Consider the following 17440-nt stretch of genomic DNA (forward strand, 5'->3'; position numbering starts at 1 on the left):
GAAAACTCCAGCTTCTTTGTGCTGGCTGTGAAATTTCTCTCTTTCCATCAGCCCAAGCTGTTTAATGTTTAATGCACCCAATTGCATGTGTTTTGGGAGCTGCTCAGGAATCTTGTACAAATCCTCAATTTCACCAGTGCTAGAATTTTATTTTATTTATTTACTTGGTATTCCTTTAAGGAGATTAATATTTAAATATAATATCAAGTGAGTAACTCCTTGTGGGGGGGGGGAACTAAAAAAAATGTGGAAAATACCATATCATGTATAAAAGGTAGAGAGAGCAGAGACACTGATTTGACCCTGTTACAACATTTTCTTTTTTTGAAGTGCTGGGGATATATAAGCTTTTGAAAAACTGCAGTAACTTTAAGATCTTGAGTCTGTGCAGTCATTCTATATGAGTAATTTTTCAACCATATTGTCTAGCAGTTCACTTTTGTCCAGTACAAATGGGCAATAGGATTTGTACACTTAGAAATAGATATATAGTTTTTATTAAACTAAAACTAGAGATTGTCCTGAGGAAAAACCTCAGACTTGAGCACCCCAGATCCAGACTTAGAGTAACAAACTGTGGCCACATACAGACATTATGGTAATTAGATTAGCAGGGATCAGAACCAAGACCTTCAGCACAAAAAGCAACGTCTACCACTTTAGCTAAAGCAGCACTTCTTTAGCTCTCTAGAACGTATAGCAGAGGTCTCAAACATGCAGCACGCGGGGTGATTTTCTGTGGCCCCTGAGCTCTTCACGTCCCCCCGGCCCTTCCCCAGTGTTTATGTAGAGCGGCTCCGGCCCGACGCGGACCAGGGGAAGGGCAGGCTCCCTGCCTGCTCTGCCCTGCCCTACACCGCTCTGGGAAGTGAACATGGGGAAGGGAGGGGTTGGAATGGGGGCAGGGAAGGGGTGGGAAGAGGCAGGGCAGGGGCGGGGCCTCATGGAAGAGGTGAAGTGGGGGTGGGGCAGAGGGCGCCGGGAGGATGTGTCAGTAATGTGGCCCTTGGGCCAATGTACTAGTCCTCATCTGGCCCTTGTGGTCATTTGAGTTTGAGACCCCTGATGTATAGGCTCTTATAGTCATTGGACCTAGCCGCTAGGTGGAAACATGATGCAGTATGTTAAGCTGGTATATTACTTAAGCATTTTAGGCCACCTCTGCATCATTTGCTGTAGATGAAATGAACTTAAGGAAAACTTATGTTGAGCATCATGATACAATGCATTTTAACATTAGAAAACATTTTTCTCCTTTGGAATTAAATATTTGTTTCTCAGAAATAAACCATAAATAAGACAATTCATATGCTGATATTTTTTATATATGTGCAGGGAGTAAATAGAAAAAAAATGAAGAAAGCACAAATACGTCAGGGGCAAAGTAAGGTAAAACTAGAATTGTCTGAAATGTTCCCCATAAGCTCAAAACTCACATGGTTTCAGGTATCTGTTTGGCAAAATATTTATGAAGATTTGCATACATTTTGATTAACCTGAGCTAATTTATGTTTTGCAACAAGGGCACAGAAAATACACAGGTTTTTGCACAGTTTCTCAGTGTGAAAGTTGGTCATTTTGACTGAGTTTTGATTCAAGGCTTTAGGTTAACTTCATTTTGAAATTCAAAACAAAGCCAGAGATTGCCAACCCATTCAGACTGCAGTCAAAGAAAGGTTGAAACAAGCTCCCAGAGAGTGAAACTGCTGACCTCCATGTAGTTCTCCTTAAAACCCAACCAGAGGAGAAAGGGAAAAGGTTTGTGGGTATAAATGCTGTATGGCCAATTTGAGGTGCTTTATTTCTAAGCAATGGCCTTGATTCTGCAAAGAAAGTGCTTTGAAGCAAATGAGGGTCTGTGTGGGCAGAGGGATCTGCCCACGGGTATGAGATTGCATGATTGGAGTCAAAACTACTATACCACAGAGCATTCAATATTAGATCAGAAAATTAGCTCCTGTGCCCTGAGTCTAAGCCCTGTCTCCAACCTCATTCTTCTCCCATTTCTCCTATTTAGCTGCCCTTCACATAGGAATGATTGAAAGTATTTGCATAGCAAGGCACTAATCAGCATGACTGAGGGTGGAAGAATATGACATCAGTATTACGCAAAAGTCTGATGTGAAAGTGTGATGTGATGTGATGTGATCTGATGTGAAAGTGTGATGTGAACACATGCAAATAGCCAAGTGAAAAAAGTGTGGAAGCTGTTGGCAGTTATATTCAGGAGGGCTTGGGGGTTCTCCCCTGGAAAATCATGAAGGTCCTAACCAAGGTCCTAATTTCAGAATAATGTAGACAAGGATTTTTGTCTAATAAAACCAAAAGGGAAAGACAGTCTGCTTTTTATTTGGATTTCTAGAATAACACAGAAAATAAATTACCATGCATCAAAAAGCCTGGGCTAGCAAAAGCAGCAGTCATGTCATTCTCAGATACACAAAAAAGTCAGTGTTTTTTCCTGGGCAGTATAGTGGTAGCCTGCACAGCTGAACAACAATTATTTCTCTTGATGGGTTCCAGTAACATTCCCAACCTCAGACTTCATTTTCCTAACCTGTCTCTCTGGGGGTTGGCCCTTTAAATTTGGCAGATCCCAGCAGCTGCAGCCCTAAAGTGGCCATTTTGCAACTGACTGCTGTTTGCTGCATCTTCCTCTTTTCCAGTTAGGTAAGTATTCTTATCACCATATTTTTTCCCCTTCCTATGCTGAAGGAAGATGGCAGCTCTTATTCCTTAAAATGTTAAAGAGAGTTGATAGCATTGTGTAGTTCTGTCATTGGGGGATGCTATGGTATGCTGTTTCCTGCAGTAACAAATGACATAGGCTTGCTACTAGCACTGTAAATGACTTGTGGATGTCTCCCTTGTCAGAAGATCCTACATTGCTACTAACATGTTACCACTGTAGCTATGTGCCTCTTTCCCTTCATTTTATGTTTGTGAGGAGGTGTACTGGACGAGAAGAGTTCAGTCGCAGAATACAGGATGAAAAAGCATTATATATTTGCTGTGGTTAGCATATACATAAGAGGCCTTGTTCACTGCCTGCTCCTGTGCCCATAGAAATCAATGGCAGGACTTGAATGGTGCCGGATCAAGCTTTGGAGAGCTGGTAAATATAACCTAGTAAGTGCCAAATTTTCAAATGGAAAGTAAGAATGATCTCCAAAAGCCAGAAGTAACTGTGAATGGTGAGAGCATCTCTCTCTTTTGCTATCTACCTTCTTTTTGTCTACAATTGGGAAATTTATTTCCTCATTCCCTTTCCTCCCCTCCCCCACAAAATAGCCAAACAAGCACTGCATCTTAGATTTAAAATGGTGCAACTCCTCTTATCCACCCATCCTCCCAAAAAGGAGGGGGGGAATATTTTTTATAGCTAATAGTAACAAATAGTCTTTTCCTCCTGGTAACTTTAATTTTTCCTACTTTACTTTCATATCCTTTACTTTTCCTTTTGTTTCTTGCTGCATCTTCATTCATTTTTGGTTTCTGTGATTTTCCTTATGCTAACTTTTCAATAATTTTTCATCCTTTTTTTAAATGTTAGGATTTTCCCCACCTAAAACTCTTGTCTTCAAGAGACCTTGCTTTTCTGGTGTAAAATTTCTCTCATCTAGTTTTACCAACAGTGTCTTTTTTCTCCCTTTCTGTTTCAATTTTTCCTGTGTGTGTGTGTAGAGAGAGAGATTAAGGTCTTTTCAGCTTGGAAATAGACAACTAAGGGGGATATGACTGAGGTCTATAAAATCATGACTGATGTGGAGAAAGTAAATAAGAAAGTGTTATTTACTCCTTCTCATAACACAAGGAATACTGGGCACCAAAAGAAATTAACAGGCAGCATGTTTAAAACAAACAAAAGGAAGTATTTCTACACAACATGCACAGTCAGCCTGTGGAACTCTTTGCCAGAGGATGTTGTGAAGGCCAGGACTATAACGGGGTCAAAAAAGAACTAGATAAATTCACGGAGGATAGGCCCATCAATGGCTATTAGCCAAGGAAGGCCAGGGATGGTGTCCCTAGCCTGTTTGACAGAAGCTGGGAATGGATGACAGGGAATGGATCAGTTGATGATTGCCTGTTCTGTTCATTCCCTCTGGGGCACCTAGCATTGGTCACTGTCGGAAAACAGGATGACAGGATACTGGGCTGGATAGACCTTTGGTCTGACTCTGTGTGTGTGTGTGTATGTACGTGTACGTGTACACAAAAGACTTCACTGTTAGGAGATAGTTCCTGAAAGCTTCAGTTCTACATTGGTTTGTTTCATTGCATGGGAGAAACAGAATATTCCTTCTCCCTCCTGTTTTTTTTTTTAGACCCTTCACATACTTGTAAAAATATAGAACACTTAGGCAATAAAAAAAAGGGGGTGGGCCTGGGAAGAGAGAAGAAGAATTCTTAAGGTTTGGATGAATAAATAAACTTTTGAAACTCAGCTAAAGTTTTCAGAATTTATACATTTTCTGCAACATCAATCAGAAGATTAACCATAGTATTCATGAAGGCCAGGACCATTCGGTGCAATACACATGTGAAATATACTGGGATTCCTGAGAATTGCAGTATTTCTGTTTTTTGTTTAACAGGGGTTTTATCAAGGACATTTAACCTGAGGACTCAGTAAACAGGTTAAACATTTGTTAACCAATCCTTTGAGGTGGCTTTTATACTGGCACTTTGCTGGATTAGGTCCTTAGATAGTTACAGAGTCAATGGGAAAATATTGTCTCTTTATTAGCAGAGAAATGTTTCAGTATCTATCAAAAACTACAATCTACTTATTGTACACATCAGAGCTCAAAATAAACTCAGATCACTGAGCCTAAACTGCTTAGCACTGTGGAGTCCTTAAAAATGACTTAAGTGCACACAGTTAAAGTGGCCCTATGTTAACCTGTTCTGTGGCCAAAACATAACATAATGCCATTAACACTATGAGATCTTACAGCCACAAGTCATTTGCTTCTAAAGGAAACAGCAAGACACACAAACTTCCCTTTACAAGATCAGCATGAAAATCACATTCAATCTCCTGGCCCATACAGATTACATGAAGGTTACCAAGGTGCATGTTATCATTTTCGATATGCAAGGAGCAGTCATATACACTTGTTTTGAATTACTTTTCTTTTAGATTAAGGGGGGAAAAGGAGGACAAAAGAGAGTCTCCTACTGAGAGAGCACAGTGTATGTTGTCTTTGTAACTTTCTGCATCACTTCCCCTTACAAAATGGAAGCAGGCAGATATGAGGTACATATTAAATATGCTACAGTTTATAGAATAGTAGCTGATGGCAACCAGGATGGACAGATTTCTGCGATATTGTAGTGCAATGTTTCTGCTATATAAAGTACTTATATTATGGTAGTACCTGTACACCTCTCAATCTTTACTGTATTTATTTTCACAACACTTCATATGTAGAACAGTGCTGTTATCCCCATTTTAAAGATGAGGAACTGAGGCACAAAGAGACTAAGTGACTTACCCAAGGTCACACAGGAGGTCTAAAGCAGAGTAGGGAATTTAATAGGTCCCTTGAATTCCAGGCTAGCACCCTAAACACTAGATCATCCCTTCTTCTCTCTCCGGTATTTCTCTTTTAATGCTTTTGTAATGGAAAATAGTTCAGTGCACATTCACAGGTGGGTTATAGACTGAAGAGTTTAAACCCCTAGGATTAAGTGTATAGGATTAGACAAAAGCAGACAGCTTACAGGGAGTGGAAGAAAGGCAGGATCAGCAAGGAAAGCTACCTTGGTGAGGTCAGAACGTGTAGGGATAAAGTGAGGAAGGCTAAAAGCCGCATTGAACTGGACCTTGCAAAGGGAATCAAAACCAATAGTAAAAGGTTCTACAGCCACATAAATAAGAGGAAAACAAAGAAAGAAGAAGTGGGGCCGCTATACACTGAGGATGGAATGGAGATCAAGGATAACCTAGGCATGGCCCAACATCTAAACAAGTACTTTGCTTCAGTTTTTAATAAGACTAGTGAACCTTGGGATGATGGAGGGATGATAAACGGGAATGTGGATATGGAAGTGGATATTACCGCAACTGAGGTAGAGGCCGTACTTGAACAGCTCGATGGGACGAAGTCGGAGGGCCCGGACAATCTCCATCCGAGGATATTAAAGGAACTGGCGCGTGAAATTGCGAGCCCGTTAGCGAAAATTTTTAAGCAGTCGGTAAACTCGGGGGTTGTGCCGTATGATTGGAGGATTGCTAATGTAGTTCCTATTTTTAAGAAAGGGAATAAAAGTGATCCGGGTAATTATAGGCCTGTTAGCTTGACGTCTGTAGTATGCAAGGTCTTGGAAAAAATTTTAAGGGAGAAAGTAGTCAAGGACATAGAGGTCAATGGTAATTGGGACGAATTGCAACACGGATTTACTAAAGGTAGATCGTGCCAAACCAATCTGATCTCCTTCTTTGAGAAGGTGACGGATTACTTAGATAAAGGAAATGCGGTAGATATAATTTACCTAGATTTCAGTAAGGCGTTCGACACGGTTCCGCACGGGGAACTGTTAGTCAAATTGCAAAAGATGGGAATGAATACGAAAGTTGTTAGTTGGATAAGGAACTGGTTAAAGGGGAGACTCCAGAGGGTCGTATTGAAAGGTGAATTGTCAGGCTGGAAGGAGGTCACTAGTGGAGTCCCTCAAGGATCGGTTTTGGGACCGATCTTATTTAACCTTTTTATTACTGACCTTGGCACAAAGAGCGGGAATGTGCTAATAAAGTTTGCGGATGACACGAAGCTGGGGGGTATTGCTAACACGGAGAAGGACAGGGATACTATTCAGGAAGATCTGAACCACCTTGTTAACTGGAGTAATAGGAACAGGATGAAATACAATAGTGAAAAGTGCAAGGTTATGCATCTAGGAACTAATAATAAGAATTTTGGATATATGTTGGGGGCGCATCAGTTGGAAGCGACGGAGGAGGAGAAGGACCTTGGGGTGCTGGTTGATAGCAGGATGACTATGAGTCGCCAATGTGATACGGCTGTTAAAAAAGCGAATGCGATTTTGGGATGCATCAGGCGGGGTATTTCCTGCAAGGATAAGGAGGTGTTAGTACCGTTATACAAGGCGTTGGTGAGACCCCATCTGGAATACTGTGTGCAGTTCTGGTGTCCCATGTACAAGAAGGATGAATTCAAACTGGAACAGGTTCAGAGACGGGCTACAAGGATGATCCGAGGAATGGAAAAACTGCCTTATGAAAGGAGACTCAAAGAGCTTGGCTTGTTTAGCCTGGCCAAAAGAAGGCTGCGGGGGGATATGCTTGCTCTATATAAATATATCAGGGGGGTTAACGTTAGGGAGGGAGAGGAATTATTTAAGTTTAGTACTAATGTAGGCACGAGGACGAATGGGTATAAACTGGACATTAGGAAGTTTAGACTTGAAATTAGACGAAGGTTTCTAACCATTAGGGGAGTGAAGTTCTGGAACAGCCTTCCGAGGGAAGTAGTCGGGGCAAAAGACTTTCCTGGCTTTAAGACAAAGCTTGATAAGTATATGGAGGGGATGTTATGATAGGATTGTTAATTTGGGCAATTGATCTTGGATTACCACCAGATAGGTCTGCTCAATGATCTGCGGGGAGATGTTGGATGACATGGGAACTGAGTTACTGCAGAGAATTCCTTCTTGGGCGCTGGCTGGTGAGTCTTGCCCACATGCTCAGGGTTTAGCTGATCGCCATATTTGGGGTCGGGAAGGAATTTTCCTCCAGGGCGGATTGGCAGGGGCCCTGGAGGTTTTTCGCCTTCCCCTGCAGCGTGGGGCACGGGTCGCTTGCTGGTGGTTTCTCTGCAGCTTGAGGTCTTCAAACCAGTTTTGAAGATTTCAATAACTCGATCCTGGGATAGGGGTTGTTATAAAATTGGATGGGTGGGGTTCTGTGGCCTGCCTTGTGTAGGAGGTCAGACTAGATGATCAGATTGGTCCCTTCTGACCTATTAGTCTATGAGTCTATGAGTCTATTTCTGCTATAAGTTACAATTAGAGCTGGAGTGCAAATAATATCCTGTGGAAGGAAAAAAAATTCTTGCTATTTTACAACAATCCACTATGGTCAAAACATGTACATGTATCTACCTGTAAGTCTGCAGCGCTGCAAGAGATACTTTTTCTTGTTGAGTCACTGTCTCTCCTTTTTTTAAAAAAAAAGTTTGTGTATGTGTGTGTGAATATAGAGCTCATGAAAAGGAGGAAATAATAACACTAGTTTAAGCCAGCCATAGTGCTGGCACTGTGTAGACTTCCTTACTCAGCTGTGCCTGTATACTTCAATCCTGACCTACACAGCCTCCTGCGATTCTAGTCTTGGATATCTGCTGGGAAGAATCAGCCAACTGTGGAGGTTTTGTGATATGTTCAAATGAAATCTAACACGAGAGACCAGCAAACTCATTTTCATTTACAGGATTTGAACTCTGATCACCAGAATGTAAGGCAAGTGCACTAACCTTTATCCCCACCATACTGTGCAGGTGCTCCCTTCCTCATATATGAGATCATAATCTGCTCAGGAAAGCAGGCAAAGAGGAAATTCCTGAGAAGCAATCTTTTGGATAGTATTGATCAATATTGGGCACACTGCCAACATAATGGTATTCACAGCCCATGTGCCATTGTCGTGTTCAGAAACAGTTGTAAATACTCTAACAAACAGAAGTGGGCATGTGAAAACAAGTGGCATTTCTTTGAATGGCAGTGATATTTCAGAAACAATGTTAAATCAAACTGATGTGGTTTACATTGGAATGCAGGTGTGCCACATGGCTAGAAAGGGTTAAACATCCTCAAAAGACATGTGGGGAGATAGTTTGTGTTTTTGTGTATTTACATATGTATGAGTAGGGTCAACAATGTAATCAACAGTCCTTGTCTATGCTGTATTCTGATAATTCAGGGGTCAAAAGGATTAAATGAATTGTAAACATGGGATATCTTTGTATTCATCTGTCTTTTAAATGCATAACAAATAATCTGTGAATGATGGAGGAACAAACAAATTGCCTTATGTTAATTCTATAGCTAAATACCAGTGATGGACTTCCTTCAAATTCATGCTAATTACCTTTTGAACTCCAGCTTGTCAAAACACATGAAATTGTATAAAACAGTGCTTTTCAAACTGTGGGTTGCGACCCAGTATCGGGTTGCAGAATGTAAGGCACTGTGTCGCGGTGGCTCTGGTTACCACCGCCGACCAGGATGTTAAAAGTCTCATTGGCACTGCTGCCCACCTAAGGCAGGCTAGTGCCTACCTTTTCTGACACTGCACTGCACCCCAGAAGCGTCCAGCAGCAGGTCCAGCTTTTAAGCAGGGGGGGCTATGGGGCTCTGCACACTGCCCTCACCCTGAGCACCAGCTCCACACTCCCATTAGCCAAAAACCTGCCAATGGGAACGGGAGGGGTGGGGCGATGCCTGCAGGTGAGAGTCGCACAAAGCCACTTACACGCCTCTGCCTAGAAGCCGGACCTGTTGCTGGCCGCTTCCAAGGCGCAGTGCAGTCCATGGGTCCAGGATAGGCAGGAAGCCTGCCTTAGCATCCCCCGTGCACCGCTGACTGGGAGCTGCCAGAGATATGTCCAGACCCCAACCCTGTGCCCCAATCCCCAGTCCAAGCCCTGAGCCCCACCAAACTTGGAACCCCTTCCTGCACCCCAACCCCTCATCCCTGGCCTCACCTGAGAGCCTGCACCCCATCCCAGAGCCCTGAACCCCTCCTGCATCCCAACCCCCAGCCCAGAGCCCCCTCCCACACCCTGAACCCCTCATTCCTGGCCCCACCCTGCAACACTTATCTCTGTACCCCAACCCTTTGCCCCAGCCCCGAGCCCCTTCTATACCCCAAACCCCTCATCCCCAGCTCCACTGGGTCGTGGGCATCAACAATTTTCTTCAACTGGGTCCCTAGAAAAAAAAGTTTGAAAATTACTGGTATGAAAGATCCTTGGGTCCTGATTCTGTCATCTCAGATCTGCTTAAGCTTCATTGAAGGAAGTTTGAGTCTCAGGGCTGATGTCCCAGTTATGCTGGTATGCCTTGGATATGATATTTGGACATTGGACTATGAGCTATTTCTGAAAGAACTCTTTGCAACTACAAAGCTCAGCTTCTCTGCTGTGAATCTGAACCTCAGTGAATTGAACTCATGTCTGTATGTGTAATGATCTTTTAACCATACTCTCTCTGTCATCTGTTTTTTAATAAATTTTAGTTTAGTTCAGGGGTGAGCAAACTTTTCGGCCTGAGACCCATGTCTGGGTGGGTAAATTGTATGCAGGGCCATGAATGTAGGGCTGGGGCAGGGGTTGGGTGCAGGAGGGAGTGTGGGGTGTGGGAGGGGGTGCAGTATGCAGGAAGGGGCTCAGGACAAGAGGTTGGGGTGCAGGAGGGGGCTCAGGGCAGGGGGTTGGGATGCAGGAGGAGTGCAGCAGGGTGTTGGGGTGCGGGGTGCAGGAGAGATTTGTGGTGCGGGCGCTGGCCTGACGCCGCTTACCTCGAGCGGCTCCAGGATGGCAGCGGCAGGCAGCAAGACTAAGGCAGGCTCCCTGCCTGCCCTGGTCCCACGCCACTCCCAGATATGGTGCTGGCTACTTCCAGCAGCAACGCGGGGCCAGGGCAGGCAGGGAGCCGGCTTTGTCCCCACTGCACCAAGGGGCTGACAATTCCGCGGGTCGGATTGAAAGCCCTGATGGGCCAGATCCAGCCCGCGGGTCATAGTTTGCCCTCCCCTGGTTTAGTTAATAAGAATTGGCTGTAGTGTGTATTTGGGTAAGATTTGAAACATTCATTAACCTGGGGGGTAGTGTGCCTGATCCTTTGGGATTGGTAGAACTTTTTCTTTTATATGATGAAATAAGATTTTCAGAAATCATGATATTTGCCTTATGTACCCGGATGGAGGTCTGAGGCTGGATCATATTAAGGGAACTGTGTTGTTTGGTTTCTGAGTAACCAGTAAGGCAATACAGAAGCTGTTTTATGCTGGCGAACATCCACCAGCTTTTGGAGGATTGTCTGCCACATTCTTTGCGGTTCACCCTAATTGAGTGACTACGGATGACCCATAATGGAACTCCCGTCACAGCAGGATACATTTCTATTTACTTTTAGCTGCAGATACCACGGGGAGGGGAGGAGAAATCAGAATCACCCAATTCAAGGTGAGTCTGTCTCCATGATGATGTCTACATTACAAATTTACCATGTCATGGAATCCAGTTAGCACAGTTGGTCATAATCTTGTAGATAGAACTGAGTTATTTTAAACTGTTGTCATAGTCACAGTTGCATCTCTGTCTCCTTTCTGGTTTCTCCGAGTATACCCCTAGCTATCAGGCCTTGTATCTATATCTCTCCAGTGGTGGAATTCTGCAATTCTCCTAGTATTATACCAGGCCCCAGGTTATGGCACCTTGTGCATCAGCTGTGTACCCAGCAGGTCCAATTGCATTTGGACATTGACCATTCTTCCGTTCAGGAGTCAGGGATGTATATAGTATTGACAGCCTTCCTCAAACCAAAGTATCATTTAGTTAACAGTAGGAACAAAACATTTAGAGAGAGGATTTTAAAACAACAGTCTATACACATGTCTATCTTACCTAATGATCCCCTGATAATAACCAAGGCAGGCCTCGCTTCTTTAGGCACCCCTAGCAGGCTCCTGTGTTTCAGTATGGTTCCCCAAAACAACTTCCTAATCTCTTTAAAGGGAGAGACCCTTTTTAAACCACTACAGTCCTTTTGTTCTTGTGTTCCCAGGATTTGGCCCTTCTGGTTAAAACTAGTTTTGGAGATTAGCTGCGGAACAGGTAAAATCTTCCAAGCGAAGAGACTGGACATTTTCTTATTATCAGTCCTCAGGCTTATCTTGAGCCATTTTGTTTTCTTCCTGCTTGCTTTTCTTTACAACCCCTTATTGAAGAAAGCCAATGTATTTATACAGTAAATACCCCAATAACCACATCAACATGATAAATTCATACATTATTACAGAGCAGCTACACTCAGTCACAACTCTATCCCTGAACAGGATATATTATACTGGGTCCCCAGACAGAGTTGATTTTACAGTGTGGATGGGATCCATAAGTTTTAATAGGATGCTACACATTTCCTCTAATAACGTTGACAAGCCTTTGGGAAATGATTTGCTACCCAGTTCTGGACAAGATGGGCAAATTTTCCATGAGTGTAAATTGGTGAAGCTCCATTGAAGTCAGTGTAGCTGTATTTGGGCAAAAAATGGAATGCTGCTTTCATATAGACTGCTCATGCAGTTGCTTTGTGCAGAACTCCAGTGGAAATTAATGGGAGGCTGGTATGAATAGTTCTGCATATAGTGTGAAGCCCTATAATGAACTGTAAGGAATTTTCTCTCTCCCCCTCCCCCAACCCTCACCCTTTGCAGCAGTAGAATCATTTGTTTTCTAAAATCATTAAGGAAACAATCAGAAAAAGCCCAGGCATTCTTTTAGGGTAAATGATCCTTTTTGTTTACAATGGTTAAAAAAGTGATAAAATCCTGGATTGTACGCTGAAGACTACAGGCAGAGCGATTTCCTGCTTCTTTGCTCTCTTCATTCAGTCTTCTGTTCTCACTACCCTTGTATCTTTTCTAGCATGCAAACTTTCCTATTTTTGTCAAAATGAGGTAAGAACATCCATTAACTGAATTCAGCAATGAGGCAAGAACAGTTAAGCATTTAGCATCTGTTTCCATAGAAATGGTAAGTCACCCTTGATTGCAGTACAGTTATTGATATGCATAAAAATGTCAATCTATTGTGAGATTTAATTGACAAATATTATTTTCAATCTAAACCATAAATATATTGAATATAAAGTGTGTCTGATGAAAATTTGCATGTGTGAGGTCTATAAAATGCCTATTTGCAGAAGTATATATTTTTTCTATTTAGTGCTTTTACTGTCTGTTCAAATCTGAAATCACATTCGAGATAGGAGTAGTCAGAAGAGGTAATCCCAAGACTGAAGCACTCCCTATTGTTTAGTCTGATTCGGATCCAAAATTGGAAAAGCCTGTCCTGTAACAGCAGGCCTTTCTAAATCTTGAAAGAGTCACTGATTTTTGTAAGGTTTCCACCATTCATTATGGCAAAAATCTCACAACTTCATTTGATCTCATGAGATTTAAGATATTTTGAGTCACAATTCCAAGTTCCACATTGTTTAATCCAAAACCTTAGCTCTGATTCACTCTTCAGTCCGCACACTGAGCTCTAGTGTAAACTTAATTGGATCAGGATCTAAGTACAGTACTAGCTCAACCCATCTCTGCTTACTGCAGGATATCTCAATTATATATATATAGTAATTATTCCACAGTCTGGTGGCTGTCATGTACAACAGCTCATGCAACAGATTTGCAAGCTAAACAAAGTATTTCTCTGGCGTGATCCTCCACTCACTCACACTGGTTTTACATTGGTGTAACTCCATTGACTTTGGTGGAGTTATTCCTCACTTCCATTAGCGTAAAAGAGGTGAGAACTGAGGCTCTGGTACTCTGTTCATTCAGAAAGAGTGTCATACATGTAGGCCCCTTTCTGCAAAGACTTACACACCTGCTTAATTTTACACATTGTGAGGAGTATCACTGAAGTATAGGAACTACTCTGTGTGTGAATTTAAGCATGAAGAATAACTGCTTGCAGGATTGGGCTCTGGTTTATAACTGTTTCAGGGCTGCAGTATTGCATTTGTAATGAATCAAATTAATTAGAAATTCCATGCAGTAAAAAATAATTAGATGTAAATGTTAACTTGTACTGTCATTTTCATTTATTGTTTGTCATGTTTGATAGTAATATTATCAAAGCTTATCCATGCTTCCTCTGTGACTTGGCACAGAAGACATACTACTGAATCACTATACTCTGTGGTATTCATAAGAATAGGATTCTGGTGTGATTGCAGAATCAAGCAGAAGGAGATGCTGGGCCGGGAGGGAGATGGTATTAAACAAAAATATCAACAGGCACAAAGAACAGAGGAAAATATCCACCATTTGTGTGTTTAAATATTATTTTTTGTTCAAATTTACTCCACTGTGAAAGTCCTATTTAAAAAAAAATGGTAACAGGCAAGGAAAGGCGTTATATCTCATGAAATCACCTGGGCACTTGCCTAATCATGTATTTGTAAACTAACATTAAACAGGGGAGAATGGAGGTGTGATGAGGCTATCTCTGAGTCTGTTTTCTCTGCCAGCCTGGGACTCCAGAACCCTGCCTTGTTGAGCCAGACACTCTAGCCTGTTGCAACACAGACCCAGGTCTGGTCCACACTTCCCAAAGCTGCAGACTTTAACCAAAAACTGCTCAGCAGGTCACCTATCTCCATCAGCCTGACACCCAGTTCCCAATGGGATCCAAACCCCAAATAAATCTGTTTACTCTGTAATACTGAGAGAGAGATGCAAAACTGTTTGCTCCCCTAGGTATTAATCACTTACTCCAGGTTTATTAATAAACAAAAGTGATTTGATTAAGTAAAAGTAGAATTTAAGTGATTTCAAGTAATAACAGACAGAACAGTCAGTTATCAAACAAAATAAAACAGAACATGCAAGTCTAACACTAATACATTAAGAAACTGTATACAGGTACATCTCACCCTCAGAGATGTTCCAATAAGATACTTTCACAGAGTAGACTTCTTCTTAGTCTAGGCCCAATCCTTTCCCCTGGTACAGTCCATGTTAGTTCCAACTCAGGTGGTAACTAGGGGATTTCTCATGACTTGCAGCCTCCTTTGTTCTGTTCCACCCTATAGTGGGGCAAACTGCCCCACTCCCTGAGAGTGTGGACTGCAGCAGGCCAGGACACCTGTGCACACAGGGAGCCAATTACAGAAGGGCTTATTGTGAGCCAATCAGGGCCCAGATTGGAGGCAGCCAATCAGGGACAGGCTGAGCCCTATAAGAAGGCTGCCCAGGAAGGGTACAGTCAGTCTGTCCCAGACCTTCAAGAGGGGAAGGTCAGTGTCCAAGGGTGGGAGGCTAGCACCGCAGACAGTGCAGTGCTGGCCAGGCTCTGGGAGCTCTAGCCCTTGGCCTGCCAGGCTGCCGGCCCTGAAGGGAAGAGCCTAGTGGGTGCAAGGGGCCATAGGGGAAGTGGCCCAGGGAAGCAGACAGATGAGGGGAGAGAAGGCGGACAGCGAGGCTGCCACCAGAGGGTCCCTGGGCCGGGACCCAGAGTAGAGAGTGGGCCTGGGTCACCCTCGCCTTCCCCCCTTGCAGTACACCCAGCCATTGGCCGTAGGGAGAGGCCCATTATAGACTATGTCAGATCCCTGACAAGAGGGACTAGACTCAGAGGGTGTGGTTAGACATGGTGGCTGTGGTGTAGGACTGCAGATCACCAACCCCCAGAAGGGGATGTGGATGGACTGAGGGACACTGCTGGAGGGCAGTGGCCTTGAAGAGGACACCATCAAGAAGGGAGCAACGCTGGTCCAGAGACATCAACTGAGGGTGGAATGACGGATGGGACACCACCAGGAGGGGGTGCTCCACTAGAGAGAGCTAATTCCCAGAGTCACCAGCGGGAGACCCCAGGTGGTGAGTCCCAATGCTGTTACACACTCGTTTATGGCTTTGGCACAAGGTGGAATCTTTTGTCTCTCTGGGTCCCCATCCCTCCTTCTAAATAGAAAAACACTAGGTTTAAGATGGGTTCCAGTACCAGGTGACATGGTAACATGTCCTGTGAGACCCCAAGTCTCCATTCCTCCCAGCCTGACTCACAGGAAGGTTTGCAAGTAAACAGAGCCATTTACAATCAATTGTCCTAGTCAATGGGTGCCATTAAGATTGTAAGCCACCATTAATGGCCCACCCTTGGAATAATTACAATAATACTTCAGAGTAATACTTCATATTTCTAGTTTTAGATACCAGAATGATTCATATAAATAGGATGAACACACTCAGTAGATTATAAACTTTGTAATGATACCTTACAAGAGATCTTTTGTATAAAGCATATTCCAGTTACATTATATTCACACTCATAAGCATATTTCCATAAACATCTGGAGTGCAATGTCACAGGAGGATCCAATTCTGAAAGGTACAGAGCACCATCAATTCCTTGGGAGATGCTGAGAACCTTCCTCTCCCAGTGGAAGTGCTCAGCACCTTCCTGTATCAGGCCCTACATGGACATGGAGGGTATTATTTTAATGACAGAGCATTGGTTTAAAATAGAAATTGTGGCTGAATGTTAGGGCTTAACTACCCATGGTGTTGTTCAGAAATAGTTACTGTGCTTTAAATTCATGCTGAATTTTTAACATTATCACATAGGTATTGAGCCGATATTTTCCAACAATTACCATGTTGTATTATCACATTAATTCTCTTAGATAAGGAAGCAATTGTGTAAGCCACTGATCAGTGTGTTGGTGTCCTCTGTGCCTGATTCACCAAGGATATGAGTCTGTTATGCTTCTCAGCTGGAGAACCTGATTCTTTTGCTCAAGCTCTAAAGCTCATGCTTTTAGTTCTGGAGGTCCCCAGTTCTGTCCCCAGTGTCCACTATAATACTTTAGTGAATATGGTGTGGTAAATGTTGGCCTTCGTAACATGGTCAATATTAGATTGTTCGGAGACCTGGGGTGTGCATTTAGGGGCAATGTCAGAGGCTTCATGAGACTTGAGATCTAAATTGTCTCTTCTGTATTGTGGTATTTTGGTGGGGGAGGAGGGAAGGATGGGAGGTAGCCAAGCAGCCATATGGGGGGTGGAACTTGGTACCACCAGTATTTTGTGGAGGAGGGTTTACGTCAGATTTAGCTAGACTACTCTAACATTGTCCATTAGACATGTTCTGGTGGAGAAGGCTACTGAATCCGCTTATGAGGATCAAATGACCCAACACCCCACATAGAGTGTGTCAAGGGGTGGAATTGCTGTCTCAGAGGTTATTTTTCAGTCTCTCAGCATGCCCAAAAGTTAAGAAGTGATGGATTATCTTACTGTCATCCCCACAGATTTGTCTATTCAAAACCTAAAGAATTAAGCTTAGTGAGCTAGAGGAGAGTGAGGACTTGTCTATGTGGAATAGCCAGGTGCTCTGTGGGGTTGTGACTTCTAAAGTACTCTAATGTGTTGCACACTATTGGGTGTATGTAGACCCCAAAAGTTCCCTAGCACGCTTTAAAACTGCACTATGTTACAGTGCACTAGTGAACCCGTAGTGCATACTAGCAGAGTCTACATGGACCAAGTAATGTGCAACACATGAGTGTGCTTTATAGATTTCCAGTGGCACCTACAGTCATACACATGTTAAGCACAGTACATACCATTGGCAGTAACAAATTAAGGCATTGGCAGCCCAGTTCATGGGGGCAAGAGGGT

Source organism: Gopherus evgoodei, chromosome 2 (assembly GCF_007399415.2).
Source record: "Gopherus evgoodei ecotype Sinaloan lineage chromosome 2, rGopEvg1_v1.p, whole genome shotgun sequence".
NCBI lineage: Eukaryota > Metazoa > Chordata > Testudines > Testudinidae > Gopherus > Gopherus evgoodei.